Raw genomic sequence first — 14,317 nt, 5'->3', positions numbered from 1 at the left:
ACCCATAAGGAAATCAACCCTTTTGGCCTTTCTCCCAGGGCCATGGTGAAGCCCAAACAAGATAAGAAGTTTTTAAGTGCTTTATAAGCAGGACCTCTCCGAACAACAGAAACTACACCCTGTAAAGGTGGTATTTTTCTGATTATGGTAGTAATTCTAGCTCAGTGTAGGTTTTGGAAAGTGCACAAAGTAAGAACTTAACACGTTCAGTTGCTTTAGAAGAATGTTGAGAGACGGGAACACTACCACACTCTGCATTTGCACTTCTCTGGGCGTATAGTTTACATCCATGACAGATTTGAAGAAAAGAAAAAAACCCAGAATCACCAACTCTCACATCTCCAGCCTTGTTCTCTTAATAACATCTACCTACTGAAGGGTTTTACACTTTACAAAGCACAGTTTCTCCTCATCACCATAAATTCAATAAATTCTCAAGGCGATCTTTATTAGGACCCCACTTTTCAGATAGGGAAGGGGTCGCAGGTCTTATACAACTGGTAAGTAGCAGAGCTTGCCTTGTCAACCAACCCGTTGCTCAGGTGACTACCAAGACATGTAGCATGGCTCTCACTTAGCAAAAAGAGCATTTGACCTCCAGTTGTGTGACCTTGAACCTGTGTGCGGTGGCAGCTGTGAGATGGCCCCCAAAGATCCCCACATCCTAGTATTCACACCCTTGTTTAATTGGCTCCCTTTCAGTGTGGTTGAATTCTACCTAACAGAACGCTGGAATAGGACAAAAATGATGGCTCCCACTTTCAAGATGAAGTCATAAAATGACTGATTACAAAAGAAAGATGAAAGAATTGTAGCCCCCCCCCCCCGTCTCTCTCTGTCTCTCTCTCCCGCACCCTTAAGCCTTGGGATGGCTGGTGGAACCAACACCTTGAGAGAGACAGTCCTGCAGTCTTGGGAGAGACCCCGACCCAGAGGCCCCCAGCTAAGTGCTGCCTGGATTCCTGACCCAGAGAAACTATGAGGAAGGTGTTTCTTGTTTTAAGTCCCTAAGTGTTGGTTGATTTGTTCCCAGCCATAGATAACCAGTGTGCCTTGCTAAACAATTGTTATCAAAACCTTGGTGGGAGAAGTGACATCCATGAAGGCCTCCTGACCAAAGAATCTATAGTCCGTGCATGTCCCTAGACATTCATCTTCTTAAAGAACCAGCTCTTGGTTGTGTTTCCTTCCTTATTTCCTTCCTTTATGCTTATGAATTGTTTCTTTGAGTGTTTTTTCACTTTATTGCTCTTTTTCTAGCTTCTCAAGTTGAATGTTTAGTTCATTAGTTTTCATCTTTTTTTTTACTAGTAAATGCATTTAAGGCTATAAATTGTCCTCATGACCACTTTGGCCACATCTCATAGGTTTTGAGATGTTCTGTTCAATATTCCGAATGTTACCCTTGAATCAAGCCAGATAATCAGGCAGTTATTCTCAGCACTTAGTACATGCTTAATAAATATTTGTTGATGACTTCTTACTGAATAGCAAAATCATCATCATCATCATCATTGGGGAAGAGATGGAAAGTGTGACATCCATAATACAAGACTGGCTAAGCTGATGATGCTACAAAAATATACATGAACTATTGTGCAGCCCTCGAAAATCACATTTCTCGGAGATCAATTATATCTACAATTCCTTGCTCATGGTGCAATATTAAGTGAATAAAACAGTGACAGAAGTGGGTTCCCAGGGCTTTGTATGGGCCCTTAAAGAACTGCCCTCACTGAACTGTGCATGGAGCCACCAGGCTGCACTCAGAGGTCATGGTGAGGAGCAGCCATAACAAAGGAACTTGTGTGTGTACCTCTGGGATTCCAAGAGGGACGTTGCTTAGCTGGCCACACAGGGTCTCCCTAATATAACACAAGCATGTGAGACTTTATCTAAATACATGGGATTGAGAGTATGAAATACAGCCAGGCCTTAAGCAGACCAAGTCTAGGTGGGGAGACTAGCTTGGATACAGGAAACAACCAGAAAACAATTAATTAAGCCCCCCAGTGGAAAGCTTCGGAAGGTTCCAGACTCCTGGGGTAGGAGCGGTCCTGGAATGTAATTTGGAGGACAGTTCAAGATTGGAACCCAGTTCTGCCTCTTGCCAGCTGCGTGACCTCAGGCCCAGGTCCTTAACCTCTCTCAGCTCCATCTCCTCTATAAAAAGAGAACCATGAGTTTTATGAGGATTACAGGAGATAAAGCCTGGCGCTTCTTTAATAGTTAGCAGATATTATTCATCATTATTATTATTACCAGGAGCCCAGTGCCCCACCTGTGTTGGCTGTGAGGGAGGCAGTTCACCCAAACCCATAATGGGGCCGGCTGCATTATAACTTCCATGAGCCTGAGGCACTTGTGCCCTCATGGGCCCCTTCCTCCACTAAAAGATATTTATACATATACTTGTATATATGCACACATACATAAACACGCACACATATAATTATATTTTACAAGTGCATTCAATGAGTATATCAAAGTTATATATAAAAACATTTTTTTCTTGGGGGTTGGCGAAATGGGTGAAGGGGGTCAAAAGGTGCAAACTCCAGTTACAAAATAAGTAAGACCTGGGAATGGAATGCGACCATGGTGACTGTAACACAATAATACTGTGTTGCATACTTGTAGGCTACCAAAAGAGTCGATCTTAGAAGTCCTCATCACAAGAAAACAAAAGTATAATTATGTGTGGTGATGGATGGTAAGTAGATTTAGTATGATGATTATTTTGCAATGTATACAAATATCAGATCATTATGTCATACACTTGCAACTAATATAATGTTCTATGTCAACTGTACCTTAATTTAAAAAAAAGAAAAAACATTTTCTTCCACCCAAAAGTTCATTTTTTTCTGCCAATTTTACAAGAAATTAAAACATGTCAGTACGTCTCTAAGATGTCCTGGGCCCAAGGCACCCTGCCTGCTGCACCCAGTGGAGAAGTCGGCCTGTGGGTCCCAGTAACTTCGCCCACTGGCCTCCTGCCGTTGGGGGACTTTGGTCCTGAGGTCCGTGAGATCCCTGCTTATCTCCTCTCCTGTCCTCCTCCTCCCCGTGGACAAACAGCTCCACACGTCAGTGATACCGCCCCTGCTCACCCCTCCCCAGCATCCTCTGGGGTGACAGAAGGAGCAGGTTGGGGGCATGGAAAGCACCAGGCTTTTGGGATCGAACGGGTCAATGTCAGGCCTGGCTTTGTCACCTACAAGTAGCCACGGTGAGTCACTTCAAGCCTGTCTCTTCATCTGTGAAGGGGAGCTGATAGCACCTTCTTCATGGGGTGATTGTGAGAATTTTTTAATTTTTTAAAATTAATTTTAAATTATGATCCTGTGCCTGTGGTGCACATAATGGTGCTAAAATTAATAAAATAAATAAATAAATGTCTTTCTCTCCTCCATTGGAAAAAAATTCCTGAATGAGTAAAGTCTCACCCAAGACAGTGGGCCAGGTGTCCAGGATGACAGTGGAGAGAGCAGAAGCACAGGTGACTTTGCAATGAGCAGCGTCCAGCAGTCCGGGCTCTGGTTGGCCGGCACCTTCGTTCCCCTGCCCCTCTCCTTGGGAATCCAGTGTCCCCCTTCCCAGAGATGGGGAGGCCTGGGACGGGAGCATGGGGTGGGAAGAAAGATGCTGGTGTCAGCCTCATGTATGTTCCAAGGGGCCAGATGAGCCTATCAGTAAGTTAGGGGCCCCATCTTTCCTGGACAGAGCTGGGGCTCATGGTCCAGGCCTTCCAGCCCCCATGGACTATTCCTATTCCCAGTCTTCCTACAAGGGTGTTAGCCTCAGGCACAGGGAGGCCTTTCTATAGCTGTGTGATCTTGGGCAAGTCACATAATCTCTTTGGGCTTCAGTTTATCCGTCTGTAAAATGGGAATTGTCACACCTCACGGGGTATATAGGAGCCTTAAGGGGGAAGTTATGTGAACTGCTAAGCACAGTGCTGACCCATGTTGTGTTGACTAAATGTTCACTGTTGTTAATTATTATTACGAGGTCTGCTTGGAACTCCAGGCTGCCTGAGAGGATGTCCAGCCCTGCTTCTCCAGCTCTGCCCAGCTGACTGTCCTTCAAGGGCCTCCACAGAGCCCTTGCCATCTCCTGCCCAGGGATCTTCAATATTTAACCCAGTCACCAGGCTCTGTGCCCCCACCCTGAGCCCCAGCTGCTGCTCGCACCTGGCTGCACTCCAGGCTGGCATCCCTGCAGGACTGCCCAGGCCCATGGAGTTCTTGGGTCATTCTCACCCAGCTGGAATTGGGGAGGAACCCTGGGGAAGAAGGAATTTGGAGAAGCAAGAGGAGGGGGTGAATGCGGCCATTTCCCTGTCTCCCCTTTTCCACTCCTTCCCCCATAATCCTTCCCCAACCTATTGGTCTTTGTTAAATATAAATGACAACACCCCTGTCCTGCTCTAAACCCTCCAATGGCTTCTTCTGGCACTTGGAACAAAATCCAGACTCCCCTCTTGGCTGCCAAGGGCACTGGTCTTGGCCCGTCCACCGTGCAGCCTCAGCTCCCCCACGTGCTCCCTGGCCAGGCTGGCCCTTGAATTCACCAAGCTCATTCGAGCCTCCAGCCTTCGTCCTTGCTGTTGCCTCCACCCAGAGCTCTTCCCCAGCTCTTGGCTGGACATTATCACATTGGTCTTAATTCCAAGGTGGGTGGGTGGCTGGGTGGCAGGTGGCTGGGTGCAGGGGAGGATGAGAAAGTGAATGGTGCGTGGACACATGGGTGAAGAGTCGGCTGGGTGGACGGGTGATTGGACGGTGGATCAGGGGCTGGAAGCATTCATCACAGGGCCATGGAAAGGTGGATATTTTCAGAGACTCCAATTTAGTGAGACACCACCTACCACTAGACCTACCAGATCCTCCCCACTTCCTCCAGCACGTTCCCTGGGCCCTTTGGACCAGGGACTCTCCTTCTCAGGGTCACACCTACCTATGCACATACAATGCTGGGCGGATTTACAAAAGAGACCATAACATTCTGTGTTCTGCTGCTTCAATGCTGCAAGAGGAACACTTTCCACAGAGAATCTCTCTCTGGCTATTAAACAAGTAAAGCAAGCTGTTCTGTTTCTTGGGTGGTCCTGGAGTGCTCTTCCTGGAGAAGGGGAGACCCCAGCCCTGAGCCCGGTTCCTCCTCCTGGGCCACCCCATCCTCTTTTGCATGATGGAGTCTGGTATGCCTTGATGGCCTGGCCACAGCTGGTGGAGTGGGTCCGTGGGGGGGCAGAAGCAACATCTGGATTATAATTCTCACCCTGCTCCCAGCTCTTGACAACCCTAAGGGCTGGACGGTATCATCCTCCGTGCAGGCGGGTAATCTGTCTGCAAGCAAGCCAGGGAGGAGAGGGGCATTTATCCGCCCTGCTGTGGTAAATGGCCAGAGGAGGTCCACAGCCACAGGAAGCTCACTGCCTCCTAAGGTCTTTGGTCCACCCTAAGCCCCTAAGGCCCCTGGAAAGACCTCCTTGTTCATCCAACATCTGTCCCTGGAGACAATCTCATCTCCTCCCCCGATTCCTGGCTGGCCTCAGCGCAGTCCCCGGGCCACATGAAGAGGCTGCACAGTTACCCTAACAGTGTCTGCAGCGGGAGGCTCGCCCCAGCCACCCTGACCTTTTTTTCTCCAGAAGGAGCTGCGGTCACTTCAACCATTGTTCTTACTTGAAGGTTTATAAGAAAATATGGCTTCAGATCTCCCTTTTCCAGCTATTCTATTCAAATTAGTAACTCATTCAACAATAGTATTCAGTAAGCTCTTATTGATTATTGTGTGTAAAACCTGGGAGGTACATTGGTTAATAAACTCAATGTGACACACACCCCTGTCCTGCCAATGGGTTTCAGACCCAGGCAAGTTTAGTTCACTATGGATTCAATGAGACCAAAAAATGACAATGGAACATTCTTGGGGTGAAAAGGTTTATACCCAACTTTATTCCCACGGTGGTAGGTCAGTCTCTAGAATCCCATCCACTTGAAGCAAGTCTGCATATAACAAGCCATTCTCTACCTCTGGGCCTCTCTGCCCCCTCAGCCATGTCAGTTTCTGTCCTCTGTGCTGCCACCACTCCAGTCTCTGCTCTCCTGCAGCTGTTCAGCCTTGTGGCCATGCCACTGTGTTGCCCAGAGCACTGGACGGAGCTCTTTTTATGTAGAGTCAATAATAATGTATTGCCCACATGTGTGTAATAAGCAAGCCAACCAGGGCCAGGTGAAAATCCTGGCCATAGGAACCTTCACTTTATCCACATTCTCCTTAAATCATGAAAACCAGAGAGGAAAAGAACAAGGGAACAGCTATTTATTTGGTGTTGGCTAGATGCCAGGTGCTTTGCATACCATTCCATTTGATCTTCACCTACTACCTGAGTATTATTATGCCCACTGAATGGATGAGGAAACTGAGGCTCATGGAGGTAAAGGCACCTGCTGGGTTAATACAGTGGTGGAAGCAGGGCAGAGCCAGCTGTCTCCTAAACCCCAACAGCCCCAGAGGCTGATCACAGGCCTCTAGAAAGAGCATCCTGACCAGTGGGTAATGGAGAGGTGCTATCCCCTTTCCCCAAATCAGGCTTCCAACAATTCTAATGGGCTGGAGAAGGGCAGGCCAGATCCATGTGCTTGGCATTGTGCCCATGCATTAGTCAGCATTTATCAAGACCCTTTGGCATGCAAGGCACTCTGCTGTGCATAGCAGGGGGACCAGATGGGGCTGACAGCTCCCCCTTTAGCTCCAGGCTGTGCCCATCACCACCAAGCAGCCTCCAGGGCCTGCTCCCCGGAAGGAGCCGATGCTGTAGGATTCCAGGGGCTCATAAGGTCATGGGGAATATCCATTTCAGAGGCTAAACCTCCCTTTATAGGGTGGGGACAGCCCCTGAGCCCCATAATACTCCTGCAGATCAACTTCATGACCACAGAAACCCACTAACCAGAGCAGTAAGAGACCTTCCTCCAACTCCCAGGGGCCATAGGCTGTCAGCACAGTGCCGGAGGAGACCAGATAGAATGGTGGCCCCATGTCCAAAACTGCCACCTGTGCTGGGGCCTTGGTGGAATGACATTGTCCTCAAGTCCTGACTGCCTCTTCCTGGCTCTTGGGCAGGCCAGATGTCCTTGATTTCCTCACCTGGAAAATGGATGATTTTAAAGATGTCTACTTCACAGGACTGCCACAGGGTTAAATGAGAGAATGGGCTTGGCATATAGAATCTGGCACATAGGAGGTGCTCTACTACTATTATTCTGTAGTTAATAGCGAATGGCTGGCATTTACTGAATATTTCCCATGCTTTGGGCCACTGCAAGCCCCCACCCCTGCACCATTAGATTTACTGTAAGGTGCTCAGGGGCCTGCACAGGGCTGGCTCTCAGTAGACAGTCGTCCTCTCCTCTGGACACATGAGGTTCCCAACCCTCGGTCTCCCCAGCTATAGCAGGAGGGGTTGGGAATGATTACCTTCCAGCTCAATGCATACAGACCTCTGGGTCTTGGTTTCTCTCTCTGCCATGTCCCCCTGCCCCTACCGCCTACCTCATGGCTGGAGGTTTCACTGCTCCACTCGAAGACTCATGTGCCCTCTCCCTTGCAGAATTCTAGGCCACTCCCTCTCTGGTCTTCCTGCCTTGTGTCTCCTCCCCGCTCACAGGAGTTGATTTTCAAAGAGGGTAAGAGATCTCGCCATCAGTTCCCCAGAGTCTGTCCACTTCCTGGCAAGCAGTGGACACCTGTTTGGTTTTAAAAATCAAAAGATTTATCTCTCATACAATGCTGGGGGGAATGTAAAGGGGTGCAGCCCTTATGGAAAAGAGTTCGACGGTTCCTCAAAAAGCTAAAAGTAGCATTGCCATATGATGCAGCAGTTTCACTCCTAGGTGGAGCTGAAAGGAATTGAAAACAGGGCCTCAAAGAGATACTTGTGCACCGATGTTCATAGCAACAGTATTCACAACAGATTCAAGATGGAAAAAACTGAAGCATCTGTCAACAGGAATGCCTAAAACAAAATGTGGCATAGCCACACAACGGGCTATGACTTGGCCTTAAAAAGGAAGGAGTGCTGACACATGCCATGACATGATGAGCCCTCAAAACACCACGCCCAGTAAAAGAAGGAAGACAAAAGCCACATATGGTATGACTCCACTTTTCTGAATATCTATAATTCATAGGGACAGAAATTATGAATTTATGCGGTTACCAGGGGGCTGGGGGCAGGAGGGGGAGATGGGGAGTCACTGCCTAATGATTGCAGAATTTCTGTTGGGGGAGTGAAAAAGTTTTGGAAATAGATGGTGATGGTTTCACAACATTGTGAATGCAATTAATACCACTAAATTATACACTTGGAAATGGTTAAAATGGAAAACGATGTGATATATATTTTGTTACAATTTTTTAAGATTAATAATGTAAATATACCAAAACATTGACTTGCATACTTTAAATGGGTGAATCATATGGTATGTGAATTATATCTCAATAAATTATCTTAAAAATCAGAGCTTCCCTGGAGTTCATAATGGCAACTTAGTTCACTTATTTTCCTTTTAAGGCTGCATCTGGACTCTGGGTTCCAGCCACAGGGCACAGCCCAGGTGTTTTTCAGGAGGAAGCAGAAGAGGTAACCTCTCTCTTGGAGAGAAAAGGTGTTTGTCTCCTCCTGCTGGCCACTACGAGAACAATCTAAATTAGGAATAATAGCTTGTTAGTTGCTACGCATCTATCTCAAAAAAATGAAAAATTAAGATGTGCATGTGATTTAAAAAACATTTCACAAAGCACATGAAGGTTTTACGGGAAAAAGGTTCCCTTCTACCCCAATCCCCACAGCCACTTAGAGGCAAATACACTTCTCATGCTTCCTTCCGTTCTATGCATCACCCTGGGGAGAGCATGCCATACACATCGTCCCAGATCTTGGTTTTATTCCCTTAACAATATATCTTGGAGATGGTTCCATATCAGTAAAACACCTTTCTCTTTCTAAAGGTTGTGTCCAACTAATTTGAGATCTAACTGACGGAAAGTTGAGTTACACATACATTTAGTTTGAGTTTAGTGGGTTATAGTTTTAAGGTTCACAGTCACTTCTACAAATAGGTGATTGCTTGCATCCTAGAGTAGGGAGTGGTTTGCAGATATACTCCCATAATCCATACCCACTCTGCTGAATCAGCTGGTGTTCTGACATAAAGGTGCAGGAAGAGGTCACATCACCGTTTCACCATGATGTAAGTCCTAGGCACCCAACACGGGAAGAATATGGGCAGCGAAGGAGAACCAAGGTCTGCATTGTATGGAGCCAGGAGCCCATCTGTGGAAAACTTCCAATTCCCATACATAAATTACAAGTGGAAGATTTAGTTGCCATTGACCCCTAGTGACAATAGAACTCTGCGCCACTGGGAAGACAGTCAACACAGCATATATAATTATAAATGTACACCACGCTATTTTCTTTTTTGTTGGGAATGATGTGCAATAGAATTGAGTGGAACATCTCCATGGTAGGATACAAACCTGTAGCAGTACCACAAAGAGCAACTACATCTGTGCGTGGTGTCGAACATATTACGTGTCATGACACACGGGTTGTGTCTCAGCATATAACACATTTTGTTCTGACAAAATCTGCAGCTCCTGATGAAATAACAGTAAATCTGGCTTTCCCAAATTCGACAATATTAAAAGTTTAAGATTTACAGGGCATTTACCAATGACAGATTAAGAAGCTGAAAAAACTTTTCTAAAATGAAAAAATAAAAAACATTTTTGATCAGGTGCTAAGCTGACTTTTCTTTCTCCTTACAGTAAATATAATAAAATCACTGCTATATGAAGAGCATGTGCCCAAAATTGTAGGGGAAAAAAAGTAGAGGGACATGTCAGGTAGTTATGCAGAAATGTCTTAATTGTTCTGATTTTATGATTATGGTGTTTGTAACAGCTTTTTAAAGTTTGTAACTTACAGGAGTTTATTTTCTCACTCTAAATAAATACGTATTTTGCATGCATAATTTAAGATTCTTTGATTTTAACGGGGTCTCCAAATTTGTACAAGGTTGAGGATCTGTAAGACTTGAGTCCAGCTGGTCCTGATGTAAAGTGCACTGAGTACCTGTCCCCAAAAGAGCGAAAAGCTCTGGACTAGAAAGGATCTCAGAGATGTCTTCCCGCTCCAGAATTCTCTAACTATGGGAATCGTGCCCTGTCCCCCACCCCCATCCATCCCCCAGCAGCTGCGACTCCGACCAAAAGACAAGGAAGTCTTTTCTTGGAGCTTATCCAAGTCCTTCCTGCTGTACTTGAAGTCCTTGTCCTGGGAGTTGGGAGGGAGACAAAGTGCCAGTGTGCAGAGTTGGGGGTGCAGGAGAGGGTGAAGACGGCCGCTCTGAAGGTATAAGCTTTGGGGGAAAGGAAAGAGAAAGGGGTAGGGCCAAAGCCCTAAACCTAGGGAACAAAATCGAGGACCTCTCCGAATATAAAAAATAAGAGTCACCATTTGGAACTTTATCATTTGTTGGGCGCCTACTGTATGCTAGGTGCTCTGCATGTTCTCTAATCCTTCACCACCCGGAATTAAGAGGCGAAGTGATTTACCCAAAATCACAAGCTCCACCCTCAAGCCCTGCACACCCTTTTCTCCAGATAGGCCGTACTGCCCACATACTGTCCGCTCGTCTTGGGGAGGAAATTCCTTGTCCTCCTTTAGTTCCCTGCTCAGAGGCGCTTCCTCTCTGCCCCCTCACTTCACCGCCAGGAGAGTTGGTCTCGCCCTCCGCTGCAGCGCTGAGAACACGCCGCTCAGGACTTGATCCTGTGCTGCTGCTTCACAGCGAGCCTCCGGGTGCACTGTCTACGTGGACTCACCCCGACCTGAAATTACATCGTTTACTTATGTGTTTATTAGTTTACCAGAATGTACGTTCCACGAAAGCGGTGCCTTGCTTCTCTCATACACCCCTGGGTTCCCTGACGAGGGCCTGGCACAGGGTGAGCTCATTTGCCCCCACCGGTTACCTCTGCCCGGGAGTTACGCTCCCTGCTCCAAGTCCCACAACACTTGAAAGAGCGCCACGCATCTGTCTATTAGCCAATTAACGAAGGGCATATTTGCATATTACTTTCCTATTGGCGAAACCCCTCCCAGAAGGAATTCCTTTCAACAGGTGGGATGAGGGTCACCTAGCGTCTGTGCCCACACCCCTTGTAAGCCGGATCTTCCCAGCCCCTGGGAAGGGACCCGGAAGGAAAGACGGTCCCCAAATCTGAGATGGCACACAATTCAGCCACCAGAAAGTGTGACCACCTCCCCGTACACCTGAGAACCCGAGATGAGAGAGGCTGATGGTAGAAGAGTTGGGGCAGGGAAGGGCCGGGAAGCAGTGTTCCGCGGCGCGGCAGCGGTCTTCCACGCCGTGCAGTCAGACCTTGGCGGTGGGTCTGCCTATCTGCACGGGCCCATCTCCATCTAAGGCCTTTGGGAACCAGAGCACGCAGGCTCAGGCGGCTGCAGGGGGCAGGGTGTGGACTGAGCCCAGGGTAAGCCTAACCTTGGACTTGTCCCCAGAGGGTACAGCCTGTACTAGTGGTTGTCCAGGAGCCTCTATTCTTAATTATCTCCCCAGGGGATTTTGACTGGTAGTCACCTCTGAGAAAACCAGCAGAGTAAACCCAGTGCAGCCTTATAAATCAAACAGAACTTGGTCCCAGCTTCCCTCTAACTTGTGGCCTCAGTCAAGGTTTTCTTTACCCTCTCTGGACCTCATTTTCCTCTTCTGTAAAATGCTGGGCTAATCCCTACCTCAAAGGTATGATATATATGTAAATGTCACGGCACCCAGCAGGTGAATCAATAACTGTTACCAAATTATCTTAATCATGGAATCAGAGCAAAGGCAGTGAGACAAACGGTCACAGGAGAGATCCCCACCCCCAAACCCCCAGGACATGGAAAACCCCAATGAACAAGCTTCCTTCTCTAGCAGCTTTAATCCTGTCCCTCCACACACATGAAATGACCCAGTCTCCCTTAAACCAAATCTTATTTTTGCTGCCCCATTATTTCAGGCAATCCAGATTTTCTGGGACAGCCTTAATTGCAAACAACCGATTAGATTATCTTCTATAATATAGGCATTAATATGTGCACCAAATTTATATCTTTCCACCTAAAAGTCATTCTTTTCAATTAAGATAATTTATTAAATGTGCAGGGAAATGGAACTGAATTTTAGTACTTTGTGAGCCTTTCGTTTATGTAAATTCATAAGTCAGGGCAATTACCTTCCTTACACCACATGGCCGAGTTCTGATTCAGAAAATAAGAGCCCCCTCCCCTGTTCCTGCACACATACATAAGGGGTTGAATACATATATTCCATGCACCTTACCATCTTTCTGATGCCTGCTTTCTTCTCGGTCAGCAGTGGAACCTGGAATTGTATCTCCTGAGACTAACATGGACTTCAGGTGCAGAGACTCAAGCTTGAGTTCAAATTCTGGCTCTGGTCTTCTTGACTGTGTGACCTCAAAACATTTGCACTTGCTATTATCTTTTCTTAGACATCCTTCCTACAGATAATGCCCTCCCAGCTTAAATGTCAACTTCTCAAAACAGCCTGCCAGCTAGCTACTCCACACACAGCCCCTAGTTCTCACACCAGCCCTTTTGGAGACCTTTATAATGATCTCAGTGTGGTTTGTTTGCTTTTGTGTTTTCTGCCCTTTGAAGGCAGGGACTTGGTCTTATGGGGCTCTTGTGATGGAAGCTGTGTGAGGCACTGGCCAACTACAACTTCATGCAGGGCCTGATCTGTGTTCTCATCTGTAGAATTCTCATCCTGAAAACAGAATAATACCCAACTCTGAGGTCTGTGTGAGGATTACAGGGGCAATAATAGCCATAGTCCTTTGTGTCCCACCCCCAGGGGTCTGCCTAGGAAGGAGATGTGAGCCAAGATGTGGCTGGGGTCACAGGGGCTGGAGTTGAGGTTGTATCTCAGCTTCTTCCCTCAACCTTCTACAGCTCCCCAGGAAAGGACTGGGTGCCCTCCCACTCGCCCTCCAAGTTCTCTCTCTGTCTCCTCTTTCCTCCTTCCCTCCCAGCCTCACCCGCCTTTCCAGTGTTGGAGGTGTTTCCTGGGAAGGGTCTGAGGTCTTACCCTCGGAAGGCAGCGAGGGTTGGTTCATTAGAGCTGCTTCAAGGGTGCTCAGCTTCACTCCTCCTACCCCAAGTCACTCAGAGCAACACACTGGCAGAGGGAAGAGATGGGAACAGCTGCCAAAGGCCAAATTCCCACATTTCCTGATTCCTGTGTCAGTCCTCTGGTCCTCTTTCCTCTCACCATCCTCACCATCCCAGGTTCCTCCTTTCACACCACCTATCCTGAACCCCAGTCTGGGCCATTACCTGAATAAGCCACAGCTCCTGAATCTCCCTCCAAGCCCTGCTCTCCAGGACTCACTGAGGCACAGCCTAGAGCCTTGACTCTCCCCCAGCTCCCTACATACACACTCACTTTGCAATACTGGGCACATTCCTGCACCCTTCCATCCATAAAACTTATAATAGTTTTCATTTATTCAATGCATATTTATGAAACATCTACTGTGTGCCAGTTACTCTTTTAAGCCTTGGAGATACATCAGTGAATCCAAGAAATGAAATCCCTTGTCCTCAGGGACCTTACATTCTGGTGGCAGAAAGAGATAAAAAACATGGCAAAAAAGGGAAACACATGATGGAGTTAAGTGTGAAGGAGAAAAGTTCAGCAGGAAAAATGGGTACGGAGCATGTGTTAAGGGATTCACTTTGCAGACACCCTTTCATTGAATTCTCACAACCATGTTTCAGAAGAGAAGCCTGAGATCTAGAAAGGCCAAGTGACTTGCCCAAGGTCATATTGCTTAGAAAACAATTAAGTCAGAATTTGAACCCAAGTTAAATCTATGTGGTCTTTAAAAAGTAACTCCTGACAGTGTGTAAATGCCCCTAAATCAATTCGGTAAATGTGGATGCCTTTTATTTCTGTAATAATTCATTTCAGTAATAAAAGAAATAAACAAAAAGAGCTCTAAGTACATATTATGTTACAGCTTTTACTGAGGAATGCAATAAACATACATATCACTTTATAGTTTTAATGACCTGTGGGGGAGAATTAGAAAAGCGTCTCAGTCGGCTAAATGGTTGAGTTTAGGGGGAAAACTGACCCAGCACAACCCCCTCATCTCCCAGATGAGGTCACTGCGGTTCTGCATGGTGAATCGAGGTCACTCA

The sequence above is a fragment of the Manis pentadactyla genome, chromosome 10, assembly GCF_030020395.1.
Source record: "Manis pentadactyla isolate mManPen7 chromosome 10, mManPen7.hap1, whole genome shotgun sequence".
Classification (NCBI taxonomy): Eukaryota; Metazoa; Chordata; class Mammalia; order Pholidota; family Manidae; genus Manis; species Manis pentadactyla.
This window is presented reverse-complemented; position numbering follows the sequence as displayed.